Source organism: Lissotriton vulgaris, chromosome 8 (genome assembly GCF_964263255.1).
Source record: "Lissotriton vulgaris chromosome 8, aLisVul1.2, whole genome shotgun sequence".
Taxonomy (NCBI): Eukaryota; Metazoa; Chordata; class Amphibia; order Caudata; family Salamandridae; genus Lissotriton; species Lissotriton vulgaris.
This window is the reverse complement of record NC_141696.1, coordinates 242,860,987-242,876,481: the sequence shown is the minus strand read 5'-3', so window position 1 is coordinate 242,876,481 and position 15,495 is coordinate 242,860,987.

The window sequence follows — 15,495 nt, the reverse complement described above, 5'->3', positions numbered from 1 at the left end:
CCCGATTTGGGTATCAGAGCGCTTTACATTGCACCTGGTATGTTACATAAGGACACACATTCATTTTTGTTAGGCACGGGGAGATTAAGTGAATTGCCTACAATCACAGGATGCTCAGTGTCATTGCCGAGACTCCAACCCAGTTCCCTGGATTTGAGGTCGACCACCCTAGCAGTTAGGCCAACTCCTCTCTCCGCTTGCTTCTATTTGTTGCAGTATCATACACAATTACTGTGAGAGCCAAGTTTAATCTCTAAAATAGTTGCTCTCAGGGTGACCGTTTCTAAATTCAAAGACCCTTATTCTGAGTCAGACATAGCAAAATTACCACATGGAACATGTGCGGAGGTCCTTTGTGAACCAGGTCCATAGTTTCTGTGGGTATGGGAGAACCATATACAATTTTTCTAGCTGTGAATGCCGGATGGAAAAGTTGCACGAGGCTTTGGCAGCAGCAGCAGACATGCCTCATTTCTCGTGTTATTTTTAGACTGAGAGAGAGCTTCATTGCATGCCAAATAAACCTTCTCCTTATCTTCCTCACCTCTCACAAGTGATGGGATGAGCCCCTGATGAATGTTGCTGCTTGAATTATTGGGAAAAAAGGCCCCACAGTTACTAGGCAAGACTGAAATGAGTACACATACATTCTAACAGATCTTCAAGCACACGAGCCCACAGAGCTTGGCAGAAAGAGACACATTTTGTATTATTGGTACTGGCAATTTTTAAGTTATGAACCACTACACAAGCATCTGAAGAAAAGATCTAAAGTATGAAATTTATATCTGTAAACCATTTTGACGAGTTTCACTACACTGATATAGCAGAACATTTATCATAAAACAAACTTAGTGACTTAGTGCAGTTGTTCCCTTTAATCCAGTGGTTTTGGAATACTTTCATGTTTATTTTGGCACATTTTTGGCTTACAAGGACATTCTAAGATATTCATTGGCTTACGTGGTCATAATATAAATGAAGATAAAGGGTTTATGAAACATTTTATAGATTGACATAACAAAGATGATTTATAAATCTTAATGCATCATCTATTTCTCTTCTTCATGTAAGCTTCTAGTATTGTCATGTTCACTTGTTCTTATTTGTAAACCAATGTCATCACCCTGGAATCTAAAATGATTGTTCTAGAGCAATTCTGGCATTCTGGGTTTGACAGTTTGCAGGACTTTCCCTTTGGCTGGAAAGTTGTACTCTTGTTGTTGGTTTTTGTTACTCTTATTATGAAAAGGATCTCTTCTGCTAAAGCCAGAGGAATTCAAATGCGTTTATACAATCTCCTTATTGGCAACAAGTGAAGTTCAAAAAGTCCCTGACCAGTTCACGAAGTCAGCGTTGTTTATGAATATTGCAGGCTGAAATATTTCGGCGTAGCGAACGTCAGGGAACCCTACTACTTCTTTGCAGTCAGCACAACAAGACTTTTGGTGAAATACATTTTCTAGTAAGAGTCTGAGCTTTGCCATTGCTGTTCATCATCGTACAAGCTGACGCAAGCCTACGCAAGCATATAGATTCCTCCACATCGTGTCACAGTCTTGTGTGGCTGAACTTGTAATCAAAGCAAAATCAAAGGGGATGGTGGACGGAGTGTTGAACATTGGAAGCACTCACCCGCAGTCAACTGATCTGGGTTTATTCCATCATCATTCTTTAGCTCACTCCGCCACCCCAGTTCAGATATGGCCATATGCAAATCAGTCTGACCCTGTGCTTCATGGGAACAGTCCAGCCCGAACTGCCAAGCCAAGTCTTCCCTGGACCGGAAACAAGCATCCTGTGACCGGTTTCTGGATCATCAGCCGTCATCAGCCAGGCTTTGGTTTTGCTTTGAACTTGTAATCACCCATCATTCTTCAAGATTGCCAGGGTTCTCAGTGAACATGTGTGATGTCACTCATTTGAGTACTTCTACTCTCATTCTCCTAAATTGGGTCAAGCCCCATTTTGTGTAGGCAGTGTTAGGGTGTGCACCAGCAAATTAGGGCAACTTTTGGTTAAAAAAAATTGGAATAATTGACTGTTTCTAAAAACTATGTTAAATAGCTTTAATTGAGAACCAGGTATGCATTGGAACAGGAGAGCAAATCAATATACTTCTGAATGCAATGTCAGACCCGAAGACTTTGAGTTACTCAAATTAGAGACTGAAGAATTCCATCTGTATTAAGACCTGGCATATGTCTATTAATATAGAACAACAATCCGAATCGGAACAAATAATAAGACTTACAAGAAAGATATCAGAACAGTATTACATGGAGATGTATTATTGGAGCAGCTACAAATGAATGTATTCTACAAGGTCTCCAGGTGCACAACATCCCGGTGATCTTAACACATGATTCTGAATACACATGGGATTTCAGCAACATAGGAACTAAATGTTCCATTTATTGGATGTTTCTGTCATTTAAAACACCTCAGTAACATGCTCAGAAAGAACTTGAAACAATTAAGTAGCTTGAAGAAAAGATTCAAAACAACACAACCTTTGAGTACTCTAAGGCGTTTATGGCCAAAATGATAAACAAATTGGAGAATTTAAGATTAACACTGAGGGTCAAAAACTGAGAAAACTTCAAAAGGATATATCTATTTTCAGCCTGGAAAAGACCTTCCCTTATCTACAAAAATACTTTATACTAAATTTGAAAATATGAACGCATGGAACCACTACCAAGGACAGAGCAAAAGACGTCATTACTATTTTGGACAGCTCTTCCTATTCAGATTTAACTACTGACTCAGAAATATAGCTGTGCACCTTTAACCCACAAGGAAGGGCTTACTTTAGGAAAAGGCTCAAGGAGGGGAGAAGAAAAAGATTGAAAACACAAGGTACAGGAGAAATAAATAACCGGCGGTGGATTTACCTATCTACAACATTTCCACAAGAAAATTGTATGAAGATGAAAGTAGAGCACTGGAAAAAGGAATATCGTATGTTCTGACATAAAGTACTGATTTTGCACAGGTAAGATTGGAGATGATGCAAATCTTTCATGAGATCCGTCTTAAAGAATTCTTTGTAAATATGGACCCCACACAACCAACAAGTAATATTGGCCTTAAAAATCCACCCAGGCTTTGCCTTTTCACCACTAAGATGCCAGCAGAGATCATAGTCTTTGAGGGAACAGTCCTTAAAGAAGAGGACAAAGTCAGAGAGCAAAGGAAGTTCGCAAAGTTTAATATGACCAAGTCAGAATAAGCCATACTTCAAAAATCACAGCAGTCAGAGGAAATATCCTGCTCTTACCCCAGGTTAAGAGCCAGAAATATGAAACTTGGGAATTCCCTGCAGTGTTACTATGATGGGCAAGAATAGTAACTTAGAAACCTTCACGCATATGATATTTGGGGAGGTAGTTGATGGGATCTATATCCTGAGGAATGCCATTGACCCTTAGTGGGCAGATAAAAATGGATGAATCATGTTGATCAAAGCAGACAGGGACATCACTTCCCTAATTACACCCCAAAAACATTTTCTTAGGGAGTGTTTCGTGAATGAGAACAACAAAGTGATGCTTGATCGCATGGTATGTGTGACGATATTTGATCAACACACAAATTTGATAAAAAATATTGCCAGGAACTATCGCCAGGAGAAACCTAATATGCTGCAACATATAATGGGACTCCCAACCATTGTGGGTCACCGTAAATTTGGAGACTCGACTGTTTGCCAATCAACCATAGAAGACACAGAATTTTGTGTCCAACAAATGCAAACTAAAGCATATGGATTTCACGAATTGCAACATTAAGAATGTGGTATATACTTCACTCAATGACCCTTTGGTTTGGTGAAAGTAAGAAAAACATTGCACAAAGTGAAGAAGAACATTTCCCAACACTAATCTTACATTCACAACAGGACCATTACAGCTCCCTTGATACATTATCTCTCAAATAATCATACAATGACACTAAGTGGGGAGTTTTAAAATAAGTTGCCCCAATGAATAGCAATATATAATCAGCATTGGTTAAGAGTAGAGGCTTGCCTATTTCTGAAGTTGTCAACAATTGAAAAGGGCCTGAATGAATCTTCTGAAGTACATATTATATGAATGGGCGTTCAGAATGGTATAGTAATTTTCACACAAACTCCTGAGGGTACTTGAGCAAGTGTGGCAAGAACTTGAGTATAAGGATATGACTGTTAGACCAAAGTAATTTAATTTATTTGTTTGAAAAGTGGTTTATATAGGACATACCAATTCATCAGAAATTATGAGACCAACATTTCCAAATGTTCATGCTTTTCAAAAAGCCCATCCACCACTACAAAAGGATGCTCTACAATCCTTTCCTGAAGTCTTTGAATCCTATGCTTATTTTGTTACTCAAGAAAGGAAACCAGTTTGAATGGTGAAGTTAAAAACTAGTAGTAGAAGCATCTACCTTAAGTCCTTTTGTGCAGAAAACACAAGCATTTCAATTGCAGATGCCAGTTTAAGTGGACTAAGAGCAGTTCTAGGACAATGGTTCAATGGGAGGGATGCTACTGTTGCAACCCTTAAAGATTTTGAGAACTATTATAGTATGATTGAAGGAGTGGTCTTAGCTTGTTTAAAGTCAGTATAAAAATGTAAAACATACATTTGGGAATAAAGTATTTCCTGAAATAAACCTTTAGTTGATCTACTAAGTAATGGGTTGGGTAAGGCATTGATTTGTCTGGTGACACTTGTGTCTATGCCGAAGTAGTGTGGCATGAAAGGAAATTATAAGAGGAAGACATTTAGAACAGATTGCCTTTCAAGGATGTTCTTGGATGTGTCTTTGTCACAATGAGATGAAAAAGAAGAATTTGAGAGTGTTGTGGCACCTGTTTATGCGGTTCAGAAATGTCATGAAGTCCTTTTTGAGTTTGACTAGCTCACAGCAGCTGAATCTGATACTATTTTGAAACAAGTAATTGTGTATATCAATGGAGGGCTGGCCTAAAAATAGCAACTTCTCTTGTGATGTCAATGCCTTTGCACAATGCATCAAATTTCACTTGTGAAAATGGAATTTGTTTTAGACATGAATTGTTTGTACCGCCTGTAGGATTACGTTATGCACCTAAGGACCATTTAGGTATAACAATCACTTGCAAGAAACTGTCAATTTTATTTGGGGCCATCTATGGATGCCTAAGTATGCAATGTTCTTATATTGAGTGTTTAGATGAAAACAAGCACAGGAAACCCTATGAGGAACCTATGTTCCCTGTACCACTTCCAGCTAGACTTTGGGGGAAATTAGCTTCAGATTTTTCAGACCTATTTCATTCAAATTACATAAGGTGTATTATTGTACTTGCATGTTACTGCTCTAAATTGATATCTTTCTCTTCTAAAGCCTCTCCTAACACCATGAATGTGATTTGTTTTCTAAATAAATATTTAAATTGAAGTTTCTTCCAAGGGAATTGTGATAGGGAATGGCACATATTTTATTTCTCATGAGAACTTTCTATCATCTCATGATTAGAAACATTTTAAAGTTGTGCTTTACAGTCCTGCACGCAATCGGTGTGTAGAATAGCCTACTTGTCCACTCAAAGAGGGCATTCAAACAGCCCCGTCTGCTGGGATTATTATGAGAGTATCTTGGACAAATAATTTTGTCTCATTTCACTTCTCCATACCTCTTACATTACTGAGGAACAGAATGACAAAAGGCAAATTGCTGCCTTTGTGCAAAACAGTTTTTGAGAAGAGTAATGAGATTGAAAAAGATGCAATATATGTAAGGGTACCGGCCAAAGAAGTTAAAGGTAAAATGTAGAGGGATTCCAAGAAAGGTGCAAAAGATTTTGAGCTCAAAGTGGGAGATTAGGTTCTCATAAAAAATATTCAAAATTTCCAAAGGAGAGTCTAAGTGTGTATTTCTGATAAACAAGCAGAAATCGTTATACATTCTAACCTGACTTTGGGAACAACCAATTTTGCCTCAGATGATTCAATGTTGACTACTGAGGTATTATCCACTAGGAAGACACAGAATGTACAGGAACATCTTTCGGTATAGGCATGCTGTGATGACACTACACATTCTAATTCTACAAACGCATTAACCTCTTCATCTGACATATCAAGCAACTCAACAGAAACCATGACCACTGTTATTGATTATGAGCAAGAATTTTCTCATGAGCAGGAACATTCAGAAAACGTTCACAATAACACATCTTGTGTGGACAAAAATGATGGTCAAAGTTTAATGAGATTACACGTTACGTTTTCTGATTTTGATGCATAATGCGTTTTTCATGTTATGTAATCATTCTTTTATTATAGGAAGGGAACTGTTTATAGAATTCTCATGTACACTTGTTCTTCACTGAAATACCAGCGGTAGCGCCCTGGAATCTTACTGAAGGTAAGTGGAGCACTTCTGGGGTTCTGGATACGTCAGTCTGATGGGCTTGCTCCAGAGCTGGAAGGTTGAATTCTTGCTGTGGGTTTTTGCTGCTTTAATCTTGAAATAATTCTCTTCAACTGAAGCCAGAGGATTTGTGGTGTGTTTTCAACGCTACACAGCTATATTTCTCTGTTGAGTCCTGTTTTTAACTGGTTGATGTTTACAGTCGGTAAAATGAATACATGAATATAGGGCTTTACAATCCAAAATCAGCAGTGTAATGACGTGTGCTATACTGTACTTTATCGAATAATAGAAATTATTTGGATTTTTTTGTTGATGTGTAAGGTAATACATTATAGAGAATCACAAAGACGACGTGCTGTTTGTTGTGAAAATGATTTGTTTTAATATTGTTTCACAAAGAGACGTTTGTATCAGCATGTAGGTAAGTGATACATGTAAACATTATTTTAAATAATTTAGTGTGAGACATACAGACAGTAAAGATAGTTGAATGGGTGAGTTCTTATTTATAAAACACAATTTGCTTGCTTTGGGCTTCATGGCTCTAACATAACATACATAAAATAATCCAGGGAATACAACAGGAAACATCAAATGAAGGAAAGTCTGGATTTAGTTTAGCAAATCAGTGCAATACAAAAATCGCGACGGATTTCATGAAATCCAAATAACTTCAATGCAAGGAAGACAGAGATGCATCTTTTCAAGCTTTGGACCTAATAATCTTAGTGAATGGCTTCACATGTGAGAGAGCGATATAGATGAATGGATATATAAATAACTGAGGAATCTGCAGGTCATGTAGCAATTCTGTAACAATCAAAACTCTGGTAGATATGCCAAATGGTCAAAAGTGTACAAGAAATGGTTAGAGTACAGTAAATCCTAAGCATAGTCTCCCCATTTTATTTTCCATAAATTTATTAACATAGTGAGAGAACTGGGGGAAAACCCCACAAAATATCTGTATGCCATTGAGGCACATAAAGCAAGTCAATTAACTCGGTCAAAAGAAATATTATAAATTACGAAATGTAACTTGATTCCAAACTTTTACATACCAGTCTAGTTTTCCCCCTTTGGTAACATATTTTTTAGCTTTACCAGTCTACATGAGAAGTGTATTTCGAATCAAACATGAGATTTTTTTTTATAGATTTCCATTTTCTCAGGGTAACCCTTTCGAATAACAATGTCAAAATTAAAAATTTAGTGTGAAAATACTTTCCTTCGGCCAAAGGCCATAAAAAGTTTCACAGCAATACAAAATATTCACAAAATATTCAATAGCCCATACTCGACTGTACTGTATATGTGTTAACCACCCACATGGTATGGTCTAAAATGTATCAAGCAACATGTAAACAATATAAAACAGTATAGGCTGGTCACTAAGGGGTCGATTCACAGAGCTAATCTGAGACAAAATCCTAAATTTACTACTTCTGGTATTCACAGAAATCACTTATGACTCCTAACTTTACGTCTGCAGTTGGGCGGGAATCTCATCACCTGGACCGTACTCTCCGCACCCAGACTGTACTCTCCGGCTACGGTCGTACCCTCTGGCTCAAGCTGTAATCTCCGGCTTGGGCGGCATAAATTGTAATCAATGGGCTAGAACTCAATTTTTACAAAAAAGGAACATTAGGATTGTATGATAAATGGTAGAGGAGGTCATGAAAAATAGTTTGGGCAGGGAAAAGGGTATGGCCAGACAGTATATCATGTGTCACCTGACTATGTGAAGCTGACAGTTGCTCTTTGTGTATTGCTGCCAGACAGTGAGACAAAGGGAGAATAGATGTTGACAGCATGGGCCTATCTTGACTTGATGAGAGGGAGGAACTATTACCTACCAGGCCTGCATTTCACAAAGGCTCTGCCCAGCACACTCACAAAGGGTTTTGACACTGGTCTCTCTCGTGTCACCAGACAATCTGGGGCCAGGGCAGGGAGGCAGGGCATTCCGAACACCTCTCAGGGTGGAAACCTTCACAACCTTCTCCCACTTCAAAGTGGATATCAGGTATAAATAGTAGACCCTCAACTCCAACTATTCAGTACCCCTTTGGACCTATGGAAGACTCAGAAGGACTGCTGTGCTGCTCTGCAAGAATGACTTCTACTCTGCTGCACTGCTGCCCTGTTGAGTGAGTGAGCGATCTAATTAGTAAAACATAAACCGGTAGTAGCACAAGCTCCCATTGGAAATGGGATCTCTGCTCCACGAGGCAGGCACCTCACAGTACATGCCACATGGTGCAGAGAATTACAGGGGACACCATAGGTGCCCCCCGGCCCTCAACTGGAGCCTGCGGAGACATGGCAGCTCTCCTAGGGGCCGCCAAAGTCACTTTCCGACAGGCTTTTCATGAAGGAAAGCCCAACATGATAAGCCTACCGGAAACCAACATCATAATCCCCATGTCGTAAACATCAGTGCATACATGAGCGGGCTCCGACTGGCCCATAAGAAGCCAATTGATCTGACTGGCCGGTTTTAAACCCGACACCCTTTATCATAATAAGGCTGTCGGAATTCAAACCTTTGATGTTAGTCCGAAAGCCTCTGACATGCAGTCAGAGGCTTTCCGACTCACATCATAATGATCCCCTAAAAATGAAATTTTGCCTTTGATATTCCTATTGATGATATTTTTGACATACCAATATTCTTGCCACAATGTTTTTGTACAATATTATGTTGATATACCCACTGAGCGATGCATCCTCCACACAGCCCTTCCCATCACAAGCCCCTCATCAATGGCATCCTCGAGGACGATGCAGGATTTTTCATTGCAGCCCTGAATCTTCCTCATAAAAGCTGCTGTATGACACATACTCTATTTCAAAGACAAAGGTCCTTAGACAGAAAAACATTTAAGAAAAATGAATATAGACCAAATGGAACTATATTTTTTTGAGGAAATGTCCAGCCGGACAATTTATTACCTTGATAAGAAATAGTCACAAAACAATAAACCACTGCGTGTGATAGAAGCGGGACACCAGCCGATGTCCGACTAACACACTGAGAGAGCACAAACAAGGGGGAAGTAGTAGGCAATAACAGGTCATCTGATTATTGTAAATCATATAACAGACAATCTATAACATACACATATGCATGAAAAGTATATATCAACCATGTATTTAGTGCATTTAGGTCGACGACGTTTCGAACCACAAATAATATCGGTTCATCCTGAGGACAAAGAATAATTGCCTTAAGAGTACACATTTGCAGTAGTCCCACTTATGTAGAGATCAATATGCCATACCATAAAAGAAAGATAAAAGGGAAACATAAAAATGAAACATGTCAGTATATCATTGTTACAACATACGCAGTTGTAACAATGATATACTGACATGTTTCATTTTTATGTTTCCCTTTTATCTTTCTTTTATGGTATGGCATATTGATCTCTACATAAGTGGGACTACTGCAAATGTGTACTCTTAAGGCAATTATTCTTTGTCCTGAGGATGAACCGATATTATTTGTGGTTCGAAACGTCGTCGACCTAAATGCACTAAATGCATAGTTGATATATACTTTTCATGCATATGTGTATGTTATAGATTGTCTGTTATATGATTTGCAATAATCAGATGACTTGTTATTGCCTACTACTTCCCCCTTGTTTGTGCTCTCTCAGTGTGTTAGTCGGACATCGGCTGGTGTCCCGCTTCTATCACACGCAGTGGTTTATTGTTTTGTGACTATTTCTTATCAAGGTAATAAATTGTCCGGCTGGACATTTCCTCAAAAAAATATAGTTCCATTTGGTCTATATTCATTTTTCTTAAATGTTTTTCTGTCTAAGGACCTTTGTCTTTGAAATAAAGTACCTACCCATGGTTCTTAGCATATTGCGCCTTGGGTTCCCTTGTCTTGGTTAAATAATAGAGTGACACATACTCAACACAGGAGGCAACATCACAAGCCCCTGGTTGAAGGTCTCCTTGATCACAACATAGGACTCCACAACAAAGCCCCAGAGCTTACTTGGAACCCCTGCTGAGAGACACATCCTCAACAGAGGATCTTGCAATCCTCTGCAGGACTCAAGATACTTTGGTTAGTGGGCTTAACTTGTTCCCTGTATCCGTCTGTCCTTTATTTTGGTCAGCCTTAACTTGTAACTTTGTCCCAGTCAAGCGCAACCAGATATTCACTGTGTGGGCCAGATGTACGACCATTCTGTTTTGTAGCTCACAAATTGTGATTTTCTACAACTCGCAATTTGTGACTCACAAAATGGAATGTACAAATGTGTCTCAGATGCATTTTGCAATTCCCAAAGGGGTCGCAAATGACTTACCTCATCAATATTCGTGAGGCAGGTCGCAATTTGCGACTCATTGGGAATGGGCTTATAATCACAGGGATGGTGGCCTGCTGGGGACAGCAGACCACCATGTATGTGTTTGCTTTTTAAATAAAGATTATTTTTTGAAAAATAGCCCATTTTCCTTACAGGAAAATGGGATGCATTTAAAAGAAAAAATTAAAAGCTTTATTTTTTGTTTTTTAAGGGCAGCACTGCCTCCTCTCAAAAAACATTTTTGCTGCCAAACACAAAGGGGAAGGGGTTTCCCTGGTGACCTCTCACCATTTGCTACTGGCTTACCACCAATTTGAAATTGGTGGTAACTGCAATTGTTTTGCAACCACATTTGTAGTCGCAAAACAATTGGACATCCCCAGCGACTCACTATTAGGAAGGGGCGCCCTTCCTAATAGCAACTAGCAAACCCTATTCCTAATAGGTTATCAACTCTCAAAATAGGGTTTGTACATGCTACAACCATTTTAGCGGTCCCGAACGTCCTGATTTTCCATTTGTGTCTGCTAAAAATGGTCGTACATCAGGCCCTTGGTGCTTGGTGTTCTAGGCACTATTTTCACTGAAATCTTTAAAACTGCATATCTCCAGTTCTACTGACTGGAGTTTTCTCATTTGGGTCTTAAAAAAATTATTACATTTCACTCTATCTGTCTAACTTGGTGTGGGATGTTTTTTGTGTTGTTTGTTCAGTTTATTACTGTTGAAAGTGCTTCATAAACTCTTTACACTTTGCCTCTAAGTTAAGCCTGGCTGCTACCAGAGAGTTAAGCTAAGGTTAATTTGGGGTTTGCTTGTGACTTCACCCTGACAGAAATTGTAGCTGGTGCTTTAGTAGGGCTCCAGCCCCCCTCAACCAATAACCCAATTTCCTACAGACATAAAGAATAGTTGTGTAATCAAGAAAACCTCACCTAACTTCACTTTACACTGCCTTGTCTTTATCGATTGAAAGAGTTCAATTAGTCATAACATCTTTTTTTGGCATTGATCTAACTGTACTGTCAATTTTAGAAATGTATCTCTACAACCTGAACTATGCTGCTCCATCTCATCCATCATACTCAAATTCTGGGCATTTTATTGTCGATCTCCTCCAAATGACCAGAAATCTTTTTGCGAGTTTTCATCTGGTATTGTTTAATTTGTTTAATTTCCATCAGTATTTTGTTTAGTAATACAGACACTTCTTTGTCCAAGCGACATGTCTTCTGCGCATCAGATGTGCTTACCAAGCTTTGACCATGATTCTGATTTAGATTATGCGTTTACTGGACTTAGGTGCATTGGAGGTAAGTTACTCTGAGGGATTTTGGTAGTTTGTGCTAGAGATCCTCTTCCCTAATTTGTTTATGATAGGAGCTCCTTTATAGTTTTTAACAGATCTCTAGGAATTTCGCTATTTTGAAACAATGAAAATAGATTCTCTTGTTTAATACTCTGTGCAATTGCTTTCAAATGACTGCATATCATATCACTTTCCCCTGTCACATTCTCTTGGCTCTCAGGTGTGTCAATTGTGAGCACTTCTGAGGGTGACTGCTTTCAGAGCAGTTTGATATCACCATTCTTACCACTTCTGTGCTTTGTAGAGGTGCAAGTCCCATTGTTCCATGTAACCTATCCAAGAAGTTATTTTCTGCTGACCCAACTGAGATGACTGATCCTTAGTTTATATATACCTTTTCACCATTTTTGCACGCACCTTTACCACCCCCTCATTAAGGACCCACATACCCGCATGCACCAACCGGCAGTCCTTGAAAAAGATCTCCGACAAAGAGACCCTTCGGGGGACCCGTAGGGAATTGCAGCGCCGGCCCTACGAGGAGCAACTGCCCGATGATGAAGCATGACACCTCCAGGGGTGTTTGAGGGCAACAGAGGACAATGAGTGAACTTTCCCCTCACATGTGGGCCCGTCTTACCTAGGATTCTTTTCTTCTCCCTTTCCCTTACCTTTTCTTAAATGCATGGGTGACATTCTGCCCCTTGCCATAGGAACAGTGTCCCGTTTGTGTTAAATTTAGTTATAAGGAGCATGGACACTGGACCTTAACTAGCTCCTGGTCCCCCCTCTTTTCTTTGTGATATATATTTAGTACGGCGGGTCAGCCGTGGGACCGTTCTGTATCTCTATTTTCCTTTTCTCTTTTCTTCAGATACACGAGGCATTATCTTACCAACAGTGGGAGTTGTTGTGGGAGTTCATCTTGGCACACTAGCTTTGTCATGTTTTTTTCCCCCAAGCCCCTCTTGTATGGTATTACACAAAGAGACTTTGGTATGTAAGGGGCCAGAGGCATATGGAGCCAGAGGTTATTGGGAGTCTTACTATGTTCGTCATTTAAAATCCACTATGTATACGCCTATCTGCAGGCATTGGGGACTAGTTCTCCCTCAGAACGCATGCGCGCGGAACTTCATTAGTGACGCATGCGCACATTCTTTCTGGGCATTAAAACAACCCGGAAGAGATATCCGCACATTCACCTGACCGCGTAACTCTATAAAAGACCTGCGCTGAGCGACAACTAATTGATAATCGGCAGAGGCACGGACAGGTTAGGTGTTCATGAGCACGCTTCCTACATACATTGTAAGTAGGTTATGAATGTGAATGCCAGAGACTTCGAGCGCATTTCGCTAAAGATGTCAATAGCTATGTTTCTTTTTCTTGACATCCCTGTTTATTTAATCTTTCCAGCCCAGCAATGCGCGGGCGGTCAGTGTCTTGAGCCAGTGGAGCGATTCCCCTTGCAAATGCAAGGTAAGGACTAGTACGGCTTTATTTATTCTGTTTGGTAAGAGCTCATGCTGATTGCTTACCTCTCTGGCTTCTCAACCTCTGTTATGCCTCATGGAGCTACTGCTCCGTTTAGTACCATATATACATTTTTTGTGCCTCGTGTACCTGTCTTCTTATGTGGTGTATGTGCACACGATTGTGGCATATCATGATGCATTAAGTTGTTCTAATGCATACATTTGTGTACCTGTCTTTCTATGTGGTGTATGTGCACACGATTGTGGCATATCATGATGCATTAAGTTTTTCTAATGCATACATTTGTAATCTTTCTTGTTGTTTTTCTTCCTAGGTTTTGATCAGGATTGACTTTTTTCAACCAGCAGTAGCCGGTTTGAGGCTATTCAGGTTACTGCATCAGCCTGATTGTTTAAGAGGGTATTTTAATTTTCATTCACATTGATTCCACGTGCACTTCTTTTTATTATTCTGGTCCTGACAAAGCGCCACCGACCCCTATGGCGACAGAGGCGTGAAACATGTTGACCTTTGACCAAATTAACCGGGGCAGAATATGCCTTTTGGGTTAGATTTTATATTGAGGGTACATCTTCTTTTTATAATCGCTGCATGATGACCCTTTATTACCTTTTCACCATTTTTGCACGCACCTTTACCACCCCCTCATTAAGGACCCACCCCCCACATACCCGCATGCACCAACCGGCAGTCCTTGAAAAAGATCTCCGACAAAGAGACCCTTCGGGGGACCCGTAGGGAATTGAAGCGCCGGCCCTACGAGGAGCAACTGCCCGATGATGAAGCATGACACCACCAGGGGTGTGTGAGGGCAACAGAGGACAGTGAGTGAACTTTCCCCTCACATGTGGGCCCGTCTTACCTAGGACTCTTTTCTTCTCCCTTTCCCTTACCTTTTCTTAAATGCGTGGGTGACATTCTGCCCCTTGCCATAGAAACAGTGTCCCGTTTGTGTTAAATTTAGTTATAAGGAGCATGGACACTGGACCTTAACTAGCTCCTGGTCCCCCCTCTTTTCTTTGTGATATATATCTCTTCTAGACAGGCAGCCAATGGAGACTTCTGAGCTGGGAGTGATGGGGAAGGTTGAGGATGAGTCTGGCTGTCGTGTTCTGTATAGTCTGGAGTTGTTTGAGAAGTTGGGTGGTGGTTCTGTCGTGAAGTGCATTTCCATAGTTGAGTCGGCTGGTAATGAGGGTTTGAGTGACTGTTTTCCTGGTGTGAAGGGATCCATCTGAAGAACATTCAGAGCATGTGGAGGGTGTGGAAACAGGATGAGTATACTGTGTTGACTTGTCGCTTCATGAAGAGTTGGCTGTCCAAAATAATGCAGAGGTTGTGGGCGTGGTCGGTGGGGGTAGGGGTGGGTTTAAATTTGGTGGGCCACCATCTGTTGTGCCCAGTGTGAGATGTTCTTCCCACAGATGAACACTGCCTTCTTGTCCATTTTCAGCGTAAGGCAGTGAGACCTCTTTCAGTTGGCGACATTAGTCATGGTGTTCCGGAAGTTAGATCTGGTGGTGGCAGGGTCTTCCGTAAGGGTGAGCATGAGTTGGGTGTCATTGGCGTATGAGATGATGTTGAGTCCATGGATGAGAATGATGTCGGCCAGCGGAGTCATGTAAGTGCTTAGGAGGGTGAGGCTGAAGGATGAGCCTTGGGAGATGCTCTAAATGATGTTCTTGGGTTCCAAGGGGAAGAGTGGAAGGCAGATTCTCTGCATGTGTCCTGGGAGGAAGGAGGTGATCCACTTGAGGTTATTAACCCGGATGAGAATGTGGTAGAGTCTGGTGATGAGGTTAAGGTGGGATACAGTGTCATAGGCCACTGAGAGGTAGAGGAGGATCAGGGTTGCTGCCTTGCCTTGGTCAAGAAGGGATCTTATATCGCCAGTTGAGGTGATAAGAGCGATCTTGGTGCTGTGGACAGAGTGGAAGC